Source organism: Pelophylax lessonae (assembly GCF_965119305.1).
Source record: "Pelophylax lessonae genome assembly, chromosome: 8".
Taxonomy (NCBI): domain Eukaryota; kingdom Metazoa; phylum Chordata; class Amphibia; order Anura; family Ranidae; genus Pelophylax; species Pelophylax lessonae.
The window spans coordinates 11,807,351-11,821,775 of NC_138775.1; the positions used below are offsets into that span (position 1 = coordinate 11,807,351).

Sequence of the window (14,425 nt, forward strand, 5' to 3'; positions counted from 1 at the left end):
CAATCTTCTTATAGTCTAGGACAGTGATGGCGAACCTTGGCACCCCAGATGTTTTGGAACTACATTTCCCATGATGCTTATGTACTCTGTCGTGTAGTTGAGCATCATGGGAAATGTAGTTTCAAAACATCTGGGTTACCAAGGTTCGCCATCACTGGCCTAGGACATCTTTATGTAGAGCAAAAATTATTTTTTTCAGATCCTCAGAGAATTCTTTGCCATGAGATGCCATGTTGAACTTGATTCTACCTTGTATTGCTCTAAGTCAGGGTTTCTCAACCAGGGTTCCGTGGAATCCCAGTGTTCCTCCTGAGGTTGCTAGGGGTTCCTTGAGCAATGGGCAATTTCTGCCTCCCAGTTAAGTTCCCAATGACACCATTGTTCCTTTTAGCTATCTGTAAGAGGGGGAATTCTTCACAATGATGAGAAGAGTAAGGAACATTCTTCCCACTGACTGTCACACTAATGTGTCATGAGTTGTAGATTTTAAATTTTTAGCAGGGGTTCCCTGAGGCCAGAAATTTATTTCAAGGGTTCCTCTGTGTTGAAAAGGTTGAGAAAGGCTACTCTAAGTTATGTTTGTTATTTGGCCCCGATGAAGCGGAAGCAGATCCCTGAAATGTGTCAGATTCATTCTTAAATCTTTAATAAATATTCCCCGGCCACAGGACCGCATCCTAACAACAATTATCCCATTTATTCTGTCATTATGGGTCTAACATGTCACACAAAGAAGAACTAACTGTGCCCAAAACATTGTTCTGTTGAGGTTCTACAAAGGTCAGAATCAGTGCAGTCATTTCAGGTTTTACTAATATTCTAGAACAGCAGGGGAGGACTGGGCCAGGGGGCAGGGGGGCAATTGCCCCCTGGGCCGCTCTGATGTCCTGTAAAAAGACTGCACCACTTCTGCCACAGACATGCCTAAAGGATTCCTGGAGAAGAGAAGAAAAAAGTCCCCATCACTGACCTACTGAGTGCGGGATGAAGACAAGGACAGAGCGCAGGCCTTTAGATTGTTTAAACTGTCTGAGCAGAGGCCGGTCCTATGCCCCACTGCAGACTCTCCTCCCCTGGCCAGCCCCAACTGAGCTGTCCCAGCTCCCCCCAACCGCCCCCTGCTGGCCAGGTTGGGAACCCGGATTCAGCCGGCGAGTAGAGAGTACCTGGAGCAGGGCTTCAGCCTGGAATAGGGGGGGAGTCAGGAGGAGGACGGGAAGAGGGAGAGTGGGAGGGGGCCGAGTCGCTGCAACCCGGGCCTCTGCTTTGTACTTGCCCCCTGGGCCGAAAGTTGCCAGTCTGCCCCTGTAGAACAGCCTTTCTCAACCGGGGTTCCTCCAGAAATTGCTGAGGGTCCATTGAGCAATGAGTAATTTCTGCCTATCAATTAAGTAATCGCTGACAACAGTGATCTTTTAAGCTCTCTTCAAGGGGAGGATTCTTCCCAATGACAACAATGGTAAGGAGTATTCTTCCCAGTAATCACCACACTAATGTCCCATGAACTGTACATGTGGCATGGGTTCCCTGAGCAATTTCAAGTGTTCCTCCATGTTAAAAAGGTTGAGAAAGACCGCTCCAGAACAACGCACAGGTCAGATCTCCTGAGTACACGGTAAGCTGCCACTGTGACACTCACATATACCACATGTGCAGATCTTCGGAGGTGATGCATGTACCTTCACTGGATTTTTCTGTCATGGGACTGGCTAAAAATTTCCATCCCTGACCATTAGCATTACTGTGACTCCTGCCACCATTATAGACATGCACTACATGGCTACCAAACATTCACTGGCAAGGAATCCATTTAAAACACATGCACCAGGATGAAACAACTCCAGTAGATGTATGGTGAATCTTAGATTCACTGCTTTGTTATATACCCCATAAACTTTTCTGTGTTGCAGCAACCAATCAGAAGTAACCTCCCTGATGATGATGGCAGATTAGTTGCTGTGGTTTCCTGAAGTGCGAACATTGACATTTTCTTATTGAGCCTCCACTTTATAAAGGAAAGCTTACTGATGTGTTAATATTTCATGAGCCTTGTTCTCTGTATAGGGTGTAATTCTATATGTACACGGGACAGACATATATGTTCCTTACATGCAGGCTATACACACAATGTTTAGTACAGTGATTCTGCTTTATTGTTCCTCTCTTGGTATGTCTTTCAGTAATGATTTCATTGTCTGATACACTATATGGCCAAAAGTCTGTGAACACCTGAAATTACAACTACAGGTGCTCATTGAACATCCCATCCCAATACCATGGCCATCAATATGGAGTTGCCCCTCACCATGGCTATCAATATGGAGTTGTCCTTCATCATGGCCATCAGTATGGAGTTGTCCCTCACCATGGCCATCATAATGAAGTTGTCCATCCCCATCGCCATCCGTATGGAGTTGTCCATCACCATGGCCATCAGTATGAAGTTGTCCCTCACCATGGCCATCAATATGAAGTTGCCCATCACCATCGCCATCCGTATGGAGTTGTCCATCACCATGGCCATCAGTATGAAGTTGTCCCTCACCATGGCCATCAATATGAAGTTGCCCATCACCATCGCCATCCGTATGGAGTTGTCCATCACCATGGCCATCAATATGAAGTTGCCCATCACCATCGCCATCCGTATGGAGTTGTCCATCACCATGGCCATCAGTATGAAGTTGTCCCTCACCATAGCCATCAATATGGAGTTGGCCATCACCATCAGTATGGAGTTGCCCATCACCATGGCCATCAGTATGAAGTTGTCCCTCACCATGGCCATCGCTATGGAGTTGTCCATCCCCATGGCCATCAGTATAGAGTATCCTCCACCATGTCCAATGATGTGAAGTTGCCCCCACCATGGCCATCAAATAAAGTTGCCCCTCTCCATAGCCAATGATAAGGAGTTGCCCTCACCATGGTCATTAATAGGGAATTACCCTCCACTATGGTCACTCACCCTGATAATTAATATTGAGTTACCCCTCACCCAGTAGGCCAGTACATAACATGGAGTCATCCTGCCCCACCATCATCACCATGGCCATTAATATGGTGTTGCCTTCCCTGTGGCTATAACATCCTCCACTCTTCTGGGAAGAGTGTTGGAGTGTGTCTGTGGGAATTTGTGCCCATTTGTGAGGTCAGGTACTCATTTTGAAACATAAGACCTGGCTCACCATCGTTGTTCCAATTCATCTCAAAGGTGTACAGTAGGATAAGTGCCGGTTCACACTGTTCCGACTTGTCAGGAGACTTGGTCGACTGACAAGTAGCGGACAGTGCTGTGCAATTGGAACCGTTCTAATAGGAGCGACTAAAGTTGACTGAAAAAGGTTCCTGTACTACTTTGGGGCGACATCGGAGCGACTTGCGTTGACTTCCATTATGTGAAGTCGTTGCAAGCCGCGCCGAAGTCGCGGTGCACGGGCGACGGCATAACTCGCCCGAAGTCATGTGGCACTAGTGTGAACTGACACTTAAGGTCAGGGCTCTGCAGGCCATTCAAGTTCCTCCACAGCAAACTGGTCAAACCATGTCTTGATGGAGCTGGCTTTGTACACAGGGTCACAGTCATGGTGGAACAAAAAAAGGTCTTCACCAAACTAATACCACAAGATTGGAAGAGTACAATTGTCCACAATGGCTTTCTTTGCTGATGTTTGTCAGTGGAAATTGCATGACTGTGTTTTTGATTTTATGGCCATGGTACTGGAATGGGACAGCTAGGTCATGGAGATGTGATGATCGGGCATCCACAGATTTTCAGTTATATAGTATACATAACGTTATCAAATGAAATAATGTATATGGTCTCTGGTCTTCTCCTGATGAAGAGGTTTGTCTAAAATGTTGAAAACACCCTCAACCTTTCGTGGAGAACATCTTCATCAGGAGAGACCTCTGGTCTTCGGAAAGTTTCACCCCAAAACCTTGATGTTTTAGAGACCTCACTTGCAGGGCTTTTTTTCTCAGAGAATAGGTGCAGGAACTCCCCCCTTGCCTCCGCCCCCTACCCACCTCTGAGCACCGTTCCTTGGTTCCGCCCCCTACCCACCTTTGAGCACCGTTCCTTGGTTCCGCCCCCTACCCAACTCTGAGCACCGTTCCTTGGTTCCGCCCCTACCCACCTCTGACCACCGTTCCTTGGTTCCACCCCCTACCCACCTCTGAGCACCGTTCCTTGGTTCCGCCCCCTACCCTCCTCTGACCACCGTTCCTTGGTTCCACCCCCTACCCACCTTCCAGTACCGGCCCTTTTAGAGAGTACAGAACCAAGTATCATTTTGTGATGCTAAATAACTTGTATGGAATTTGGTAATGATAACAAGAAAAGCAGTAAAATAGATCCTCTGCAGCCAGCATCAGAACCCCCCCCCCCCAGCAACAATAGATTCACCCTTTCCCCAGCAACAATGGACCCCACCCCAGCAGTAATAGATACTCCCCAGCAACAATAAATCCCCTACACAACATTATACCCCCCAACAAAATGGACCGCCCATTACAAAATACCACCCCAGCAACAATAGATCCACCCCTGCAACAATAGACCCCCCAACAACATCAGCAGATTTCCCAGCAGCCAGCAACAATAAACCCCCCAAGCAGCCAGCAACAATAGACCCCTCCCTCAACAACTGCCCCCCCCAACAAAAATAGACCTCCTCAGCAACAATAGACCCCCCACACAAAAATAGATTCCTGCCCACATCAATAGACCCTCCAGCATACTTCAGTACCCCATGGCATTACATACATTCAGTACTAAAGGTGCCGGAACTGTGTTCCCCCATGTTCCCACTGAAAAAAAGCCCTGCTCATTTGTCTTTTGCCTCCACCTGGCACCAGTTGGGTGATCTGCCTTGTTTTGTCCCCTCACTCTGCGCATTCATATACAAATTATGTACAATATCCATTTCTTGTTCTGCTGTTAATCCAACTCTCTGCACTTTTAGTGATCTGTGACAGACAGCCTGATTCCTAGGATTCCTAAACCATTGTGTGCATGTACTGATAATTAATTACCAATAAATAAAGTAATTGACATACATAAAACAGCTGGAATTGGAACACAACTGCACTGATGTATCACGAGTTGTCACCACATTTTACTGGACTGAGCTATACCATCTATGACCTTTGTGAATGGAACCTTCACAGATGTACTGATGTATCATTACAAATACATTTCCAAAAAAAATTGGCTTTATGTTCTAAACCAGCCATTCTCAACCAGGGTTCAGTGGAACCCTAAGGCTCCTCTAGATCAGAGGTGTCAAACTCAATTTCATCACGGGCCGCATCAGAATTCTGGTTCCCTTCAAAGGGCCAGTTGTATCTGTAAGAGTTGAGGCCCGTACACACGTAGCGACTGTCGGCCGTAAATATTCGGCCGCCGACCGATCGGCCGATTGTCGGCTTGTTAGTATGATGCTTCCGACAACCAACTGCGACTTTTCGGCCGAACAGAATCGGGTGTGCAGCCTTTAAAATTTTTGTTGGCCGTCACTAGAACGGCCGATTGTTCGCCAGTCAGTACAGAATTCGGCCGACTAACAGCAGATGAGCAAGACTGGGCATGCTCAGAGAAGAAAAAACACACGGAAAGTTAACCATCACATGGCATCACTTCTGCAGTCGGCTGTTGTTGGCCGACAAAATTTGTGTGCAGTCTTTAGCACTTTTCAACCGACAGGACAGCACCGGACAAAAGACGGCCGATCGTTCGGCCGACATTCTGTACGTGTGTACGGGGCTTAAGACTAGAAGTCCAGAGCACCGTCCCCCCCCCCCTTACATCAAATGCCAAGAGCCCCCCATGATCAGAAGTCATGCCCCCACCCTCCCTTACATCACAGTGCACCCCCCTTACCTTGTGCTGCTGCTGGGAAGAAGCTAGGGATGGAGCTAGGAAGAAGAAATTGCAGCGTCTGGAGAAGGACCCTAGGAGGGCTGGAACCAGCTGCTGGAGTCTGCTAAATGCGAAGACCAGGGGATAAGGAGACGAGGGGGTGCTGTGGTTGCACCAAGAGGCACAGGTTCTGTGGGTTCTCTAATGCAACTGCTGAAATAGGGGGGCAGAGACAAGCCTCTGCAGGGCTGCACGGAGATGCACAGGGTCTGGCGGAGGAGTTCTGTCCACCTCTCCTTCTGCCAATTGCTGAGACAAGGTGAAACGGAGATGAGGGGGGTGCTGCAGCTGCAGGAGAGGAGGTGCGAGGGCCACATAAAATGGCCTGGTGGGCCAGATTCAGCCCCTGGGCCTTGTGTTTGACACACGTGCTCTAGATGTTGCTTGGGGTTCGTCAAGCTGTGGATGATTGACCTCCTATCTGGTGGTACCTGCATTGTTCCAGTTCTAACACCAATTGACAAATTCAGCAAGATGACACCAATGATGTTTTCAGTCATTTGTAAGGGTGGCACTCTGACCACCACCGGAAAGGTGGGCATTCTTCCCATTGACTATCAATGTAAGGCTCCATGCACACAGGGCGTCATAAAAACGAGCTCCAAAGCTGTTTCTTGACGCCGGGAAAAAGCAGCTGTAAAAACGTGCTTTCAGTAGCTTTTTCCATTTGAGTTATTGCACGTTTGGCCACAGTAGCTTTTAGCAGCGTTTTTTCTGCCTCCATTCAAAATCAATGGTTCCCTATGGGAGCCTATTGATTTGAATGGAAGTCGCACCGCAAGTCGGATCAGGGTGATCCGACTTGCGGCGCGACTTGCGCTGTGAGAATCTTGAGGGGAACTCCACGCCAAAATGGGGAAAAAAACGGCGTGGGGTTCCCCCCCAGGTTCCAAACCAGGCCCTTTGGGAATTTGAGGGTAGCCCCATGCCGAAAAAACAGCGTGGGGTCCCCCCCAAAATCCATACCAGACCCTTATCCGAGCATGCAGCCCGGCAGGCCAGGAAAGGGGACGAGTGAGCGGCCCCACCCCTCCTGGACCATACCAGGCCACACGCCCTCAACATGGGGGGGTGTGGGTGCTTTGGGGCAGGGGGGGCTCTGCACCCCCCACCTCAAAGCACCTTGCCCCCATGTTGATGAGGACAAGGGCCTCATCCCCACAACCCTGGCCGGTGACATGAGGGGGCGGGGTCTCCCGATGACGTCATCTGGCGGCCACGCCCCTGATGGCTATATAATAAGCTGCAGAGACCGGAGACCGGCATAATCGCCGGAGACGTCGTCGGAGGAGGACCAGAGGAAGAAGAAGAGCCGACAGCAAAAGAGCAGAAGACCGGAGAGGAGAAGACAAGAAGAGAGGACAGAAAAAGAGCAGAAGACCGGAGAGGAGAAGACAAGAAGAGAGGACAGCAAAAAGAGCAGAAGACCGGAGAGGGAGAAGACGGGATGAAGATTTTTAATAAACTTTCCAAAACGTCTCCTGTCGTTATTTACACACACTGCCTTTTATGGCCTGGTTTGGAACTTGGGGGGGAACCCCACGCCGTTTTTTTCCCCATTTTGGCGTGGAGTTCCCTCTCAAGATTCTCACAGCGCAAGTCGCGCCGAAAGTCGGATCACCCTGATCCGACTTGCGGTGCGACTTCCATTCAAAACAATAGGCTCCCATAGGGAACCATTGATTTTGAATGGAAGAAAAAAAATGTATAACGTGGCTTAACGCATGTTAAGCAACGTTATTTAGCCTTTAGCAGCGTCAGACGTTTTTACAGCTTGACGCTGCAGCTCCAGAATGCACTGGTCCTGGGTTTTTTTTGGAGCTGTAAAACGCCTATGCCACTTGGAGCTCCTAAAAGCTCTATGTGTGCATGAGGCCATAGAATAACATGGATGGGCGTTCTGCAGCTGCAAAAAAAAAAAAAAAAACGTCTGACGCTGCTAACAGCAGCTCCAAAAACGTCCAGTGTGCATGAGGCCTAAGAGGCATTTTCCCAGTGACCCATGATGAATTTATTTTAGCAGGTGTTCCCTGAGACCTGAACATTTTTTACAAGCTTCCTCTAAAATAAAAAGGTTGAGAAAGGCTGTTCTAAGCCATAACAACACAATATAAATAGCATACAATGTATCTGAGAAAGCTGTATATACCCCTTCACACTAAGCCAGGATCCTATACACACAACAATATATTGGATTACCAAGACATGGAAAGTGACAGCCTCCACATAGATACCTATTACCGGAAAATATCAGAACATTTCTGAAATCACAAGACTACCATGGAACAATGATTCCGTATGATGGGAAATTATTGCCACAGAAATAAAAAATAAATCCCAATTCAGGTAGAACAGCCAATTTTTATAATTGTTTCAGCTGTCTGATGAAGAATTCTGTCCCAATCACTGAGCTCAGACTGCGGAGGAGAATAAACCCATCAAAGAATTTTCAGCTCCAACAACCTAATAATCTGTCCTGAAGATTATAGGGAGCTAATCTCCTTCATATTCCATTAATTAGATTATATATTTGTCCAACGGCCAATAATTCAGTTATGGAAGTGACAGATTGAGAAATGTTCAGATTCTACCAAGGAGAATCTATGGAGGTCGGCCCAGATCATTATTAATGATGGACAGTTTTTTTTGGTCAATTTTGTCAATTATTGGTATCGACAGTTTCTTCTATCATAAATTCTTAGAATATTCTCAAAACTAAAATATCTCAGCAAGACACCAATACCACGGAAGGAAATTAAAATTAGGAGGTGAGTATGGAGGGATAAGAGAGAGAGAGAGAGAGAGAAAGAGAGAGAAAGAAAGAAAGAAAGATAGAGAGTTAAGCCTCGTACACACGCACCGATAGTTGGCCGTGAATTTTCGGCCAACGTCCGATCGGCCGATTTTCGGCTTGTTAGTATGATGCTTTCATATTAAAAAAGAAGAATAGCGCGCAAATGCAATTGCGCGCTATTCTTCTTTTTTAATATACATGTCTCTTGGTTCATAGCTGCAGCAGCTTTAGAAATACATGGGTATGCTCCCCCAAATTTTTGCCTGTTTAGTATGATGCTTTCGACTCCGACTTTTCGGCCGAACAAAATCTGGTGTGCAGGCTATAAAATTTTTGTTGGCCGTCAACAGAACGGCCGATTTTCCGTCAGTCAGTACAGATTTCGGCAGACAAAAATCTGATGAGCAAGACTGGGCATGCTCAGAGAAGAAAAAGCACACGGAAAGTAAACCAGCACATGACATCACTTCTGAAGTTGGTTGTTGTTGGCCGAGAAAATTGTTGTGCAGTCTAGAGCACATTCCAACCAACACAACAACACTGGACAAAAGACGGCCGATCGGTCGGCCAACAATCGGTGCATGTGTACGAGGCTTTAGAATATTTTCAAAACTAAAATATCTCAGCAAGACACCAATGCCATTGAGGAAAGGAAATTTAAATTAGGAGGTGAGTATGGAGGGAAAGATAAAGAGAGAGAGAGAGAGAGAGAGAAAGGGAGAGAAAAAGATAGAGAGTGAGTCTAAGATAGAGAGAGACAGAAAGAGCGAGAAAAAGAGAGATAGATAGATAGATAGATAGATAGATAGATAGATAGATAGATAGATAGATAGATAGATAGATAGATAGATATAGATAGATAGATAGATAGATAGATAGATAGATAGATAGATAGATAGATAGATAGATAGATAGATAGATAGATAGATAGATAGATATAGATAGATAGATAGATAGATAGATAGATAGATAGATAGATAGATAGATAGATAGATAGATAGATAGATAGATAGATAGATAGATAGACAGATAGATGAGAGATAAAGAGATATACTAAAGAGATAGTAAAGAGATTTTCTACACTAGTAGAAAATCTGCCGAAAATTCCCATCCGAGGTAAAATCATACGATTTTCGGCTAGTGTGTACACAACTTTCAGCAGCCGATGACGACATTTTCAACGAAAAAAAACAGAGGGACAAACACCAACATTTTTATCGTCTGTCCCCAGACGACCAATTTTCGTTTAATGTGTAGGAAGTACGTCCGGGAAAAATCGGATACGAAAGACCGCGCATGATCTGAAGTTGCTGACGTCCCGGAAGTCTAGGAACAAATGTCCCAAAAAAAAAAAAAATCGGACGAGAAATTTCGTGAACATTTATGCACTGTCAACTAAAAACGGTTATGAACGCTGAGCAAGAGAGAAAAAATTTGGAGTGTGTATGGGCCTTAAGAGAGATGGATTGAAAGAGAGAGAGAAAGAAAGATAAAGAAAAAAAGATAGAGAGTCTGAGATAGAGAGAGACAGGTAGAGAGAGATAGAAAGAGCAAGAAAAAAAGATAGAAATGGAGAGAGCGGGAGAGCGAGAGTTAGATAGATAGATAGATAGATAGATAGATAGATAGATAGATAGATAGATAGATAGATAGATAGATAGATAGATAGATAGATAGATAGATAGATAGATAGATAGATAGATAGATAGATAGATATACTAAGAGAGATAAATAGAGAGAGAGAGATAAAAAGATGTGCAGAGAAAGAAGGGAATCTATGGAGGTTTTTTGTCAATTTTGTCAATTATTGGTATTGACAGTTTCTTATATCACACATTCTTAGAATATTTTCAAAACTCAAATATCTCAGCAAGACACCAACACCACTGAAGAAAGGAAATTAAAATGAAGAGGTGAGTATGAGGGAAAGAAAGAAAGAAAGAAAGAAAGAAAGAAAGAAAGAAAGAAAGAAAGAAAGAAAGAAAGAAAGAAAGAAAGAAAGAAAGAAAGAAAGAAAGAAAGAGTTGGAGATAGAGAGAGAGATAGAAAGAGGGAGAAGAAGAGAGAAATTGAGAGAGAGGGAGAGATAGATAGATAGATAGATAGATAGATAGATAGATAGATAGATAGATAGATAGATAGATAGATAGATAGATAGATAGATAGATAGATAGATAGATACGAGATAAAGCGATATAACAAGAGAGATAGATAGAAAGAGAGAGGAGAGAGAGAGAGAAAGATAATAAGATTGGCATAGAAAGAAAGAGACATAAGTAGAAAGATAGTGGAAGAGCAAGAGAAAAAGAGAGAAAGAGATAATTATTAATTTGTTTTTAATCAATTTTGTCAATTTATGGAATTGACAGTTTCTTATATCACACATTCTTAGAATACTTTCAAAACTCAAATATCTCAGCAAGACAATGAAGAAAGAAAGAAAGAAAGAAAGAGTCTGAGATAGAGAGGGACAGGTAGAAAGAGATAGAATGAGTGAGAAAAAGAAAGATAGAAATGGAGAGAAAGGGGGAGCGAGAGATAGATAGATAGATAGATAGATAGATAGATAGATAGATAGATAGATAGATAGATAGATAGATAGATAGATAGATAGATAGATAGATAGATAGATAGATAGACAGATAGACAGACAGAAAAAGGGAGAGGGATAGAAAGAGCAAGATAAAAAGAGAGAAGGGATTAGAAAGAGAGAAAAAAAAAGAGAGAAAAGGATATAGAAAAAGAGAGAGATAAAAAGATGGGCACAGAAGGAGAGAGACATAAGTAGAAAGATATTGGGAAAGAGAATAAGCAATATAGAAAAATAGAGAAAGAGAGAAAGAAAGATAAAAAGAGGGGGAAAAGATAAAAAGAGGGGGATAGAAATTGAGAGAGAAAGAGATTGAGAAAAAGAGAGAGGGATAGAAAGAACAAGATAGAAAGAGAGAAAAATAAAAAAGGGGCAGAAAGAAAGTGATAGAAAGAGAAAAAGAGAGGGAAGGAGATATAGAAAGAAAGAGAATGAGAGAAAAAGAGGGAAAGAGACTGAGAGAGACAATAGAGAGGTATATACATACAGAAGCCATGGGAGAGTTGTACAAATGTTTTAGAAATGTAAAGTTATTGTAAGGAAGACACAATCAGATCTATCAACAGAAACAGTCATAACATGACCATGACTTCCAGTATAACCTGAACTTCACCAGCAGCCTCTAACCAGAAATAGACGGAAAATCCTCTGCAGAATTATATTATTGTCGGGAATTGTGGAAGACTTCTTTTCTTCATATCAAGAACATTTTATACACCGAGAATCATCATGTATATCCAGACAGACCTACAACCAACATGCACTCCTAGAAGCCATGCACTCTTCAGCCACAATCCCTCATGTATAGCAACATGTGGTTCTGCAGCTGTGGGGGGAAAACTCCATACACCTATATCCTCCTATATCCTCCTATATCCTCTTATATCCTCCTATATCCTCTTATATCCTCCTATATACACCAATATCCTCCTATATACACCTATATCCTCCTATATACACCAATATCCTCCTATATACACCTATATCCTCCTATATACACCTATATCCTCTTATATACACCTATATCCTCCTATATCCTCCTATATACACCTATATCCTCCTATATACACCTATATCCTCTTATATACACCTATATCCTCCTATATCCTCCTATATACACCTATATCCTCCTATATACACCTATATCCTCTTATATACACCTATATCCTCCTATATACACCTATATCCTCTTATATACACCTATATCCTCCTATATACACCTATATCCTCCTATATACACCTATATCCTCTTATATACACCTATATCCTCCTATATCCTCTTATATCCTCCTATAGACACCTATATCCTCCTATATACACCTATATCCTCTTATATCCTCCTATAGACACCTATATCCTTCTATATACTCCTACATGCACCTATATACACCTATATCATCCTTTATACACCTATATCTTCCTAAATACTCCGAGATCCTCTTATATCCTCCTATATACACCTATATCCTCCTATATACACCTATATACTCTTATATCCTCCTATAGACACCTATATCCTCCTATATACACCTATATCCTCTTATATCCTCCTATAGACACCTATATCCTTCTATATACTCCTACATGCACCTATATACACCTATATCATCCTTTATACACCTATATCTTCCTAAATACTCCGAGATCCTCTTATATTCTCCTATATACACCTATAGCCTCCTATATACACAATACAACAGATATGTGTGTAGAAGTGATGAGATCTGAAGATGATTCTTTTTAGAATATAAACTCTTCCTCCTTCCTCCTTAGGATCCCCATACACAGAGATCCATTATACATTTCTAATAATCAAAATATCTTCTCCTCCTCCCCCCAGCACTGACAGATCACACAGAAGTGGGGGGACTTACCTTGTTACAAAGTTTCTTTCTGCGCTCCAAACTTGAGAAAAAAATATACCAGACTGCAGAGAAGAGAGGAGAGGCGAGGAGCTCCACACCACAAACTGACTGACTGTTCCTGCAACTGTAGAGGATTTAAAGGTCCGTCCCTCTATGTGTGTGCATGTAATGATTGGTGGCCCCTCCCCCTCTACACAGAGCATGAAAGAATCTCTTCTTCTCCTCACCCTCTCCTCTCTACATGTGCTCAGTATATTCCCACAGAGACCCCTCCATACTTCCAACTTCACACACCCCCATCATATCCATCCCTACAGACCCCAACACCCTCCCTACTACAGACCCCACCTTCCTCACTACAAACCCCAACACCCTCATTATTACATACCCCAACATCCTCACTACAGACCCCAACACCCTCCCCACTACAGACCCCACCATCCTCATCATTACAGACCCCAACACCCTCCCCACTACAGACCCCACCATCTTCACTACAGATCCCGCCACCTTCCTCAGTACAGACCCCAACACCTCATTATTACATACCCCAACATCCTCACCACTACAGACCCCACCATCCTCATCATTACAGACCCCACCACCTTCACTACAAATCCCTCCACCTTTCTCAGTACAGACCCCACAACTCTCATCATTACAGACCCCAACACCCTCCCCACTACAGACCCCACCTTCCTCACTACAGATCCCGCCACCTTCCTCAGTACAGACCCCAACACCTCATTATTACATACCCTAACATCCTCCCCACTACAGACCCGACCATTCTCACCACTACAGACCCCACCATCCTCATCATTACAGTCCCCAACACTCTCCCCACTACAAACCCCAACACCCTCCCCACTACAGACCCCACCATCTTCCTCAGGGCAGACCCCACCACTCTCATCATTAAAGTCCCCAACACTCTCCCCACTACAAACCCCAACACCCTCCCCAATATAGACCCCACCATCTTCCTCAGGGCAGACCCCACCACTCTCATCATTACAGACCCCCAACACTCTCCCCACTACACACTCCACCGTCCCCACCACAGACCCCACCTTCCTCACTACAGACCCCAAAACTCTCCCCACTACAGACCCCAACACCCTCCCCACTACAGACCCCACCTTCCTCACTACAGACCCCCAATACCCTCATTATTACAGACCCCACCATCCCTACCTCTACAGACCCCACCATCCTCATTATTACAGACCCCAACACTCTCCCCACTACAA

General features: G+C 44.3%; 1 protein-coding gene across 1 annotated transcript in view; it reads right to left on the reverse strand.

Annotated features, from left to right (window-relative positions):
• Nucleotides 1–13,242, reverse strand: part of SLC38A3 (solute carrier family 38 member 3) — a 118,204-nt gene extending 104,962 nt beyond the window's left edge. The window contains exon 1 of the mRNA XM_082265189.1: nucleotides 13,182–13,242. The gene's annotated coding sequence lies outside the window, so the exon portion shown is untranslated. The remainder of the gene's footprint in view (nucleotides 1–13,181) is intronic.
• Nucleotides 13,243–14,425: the final 1,183 nt, after the last annotated feature.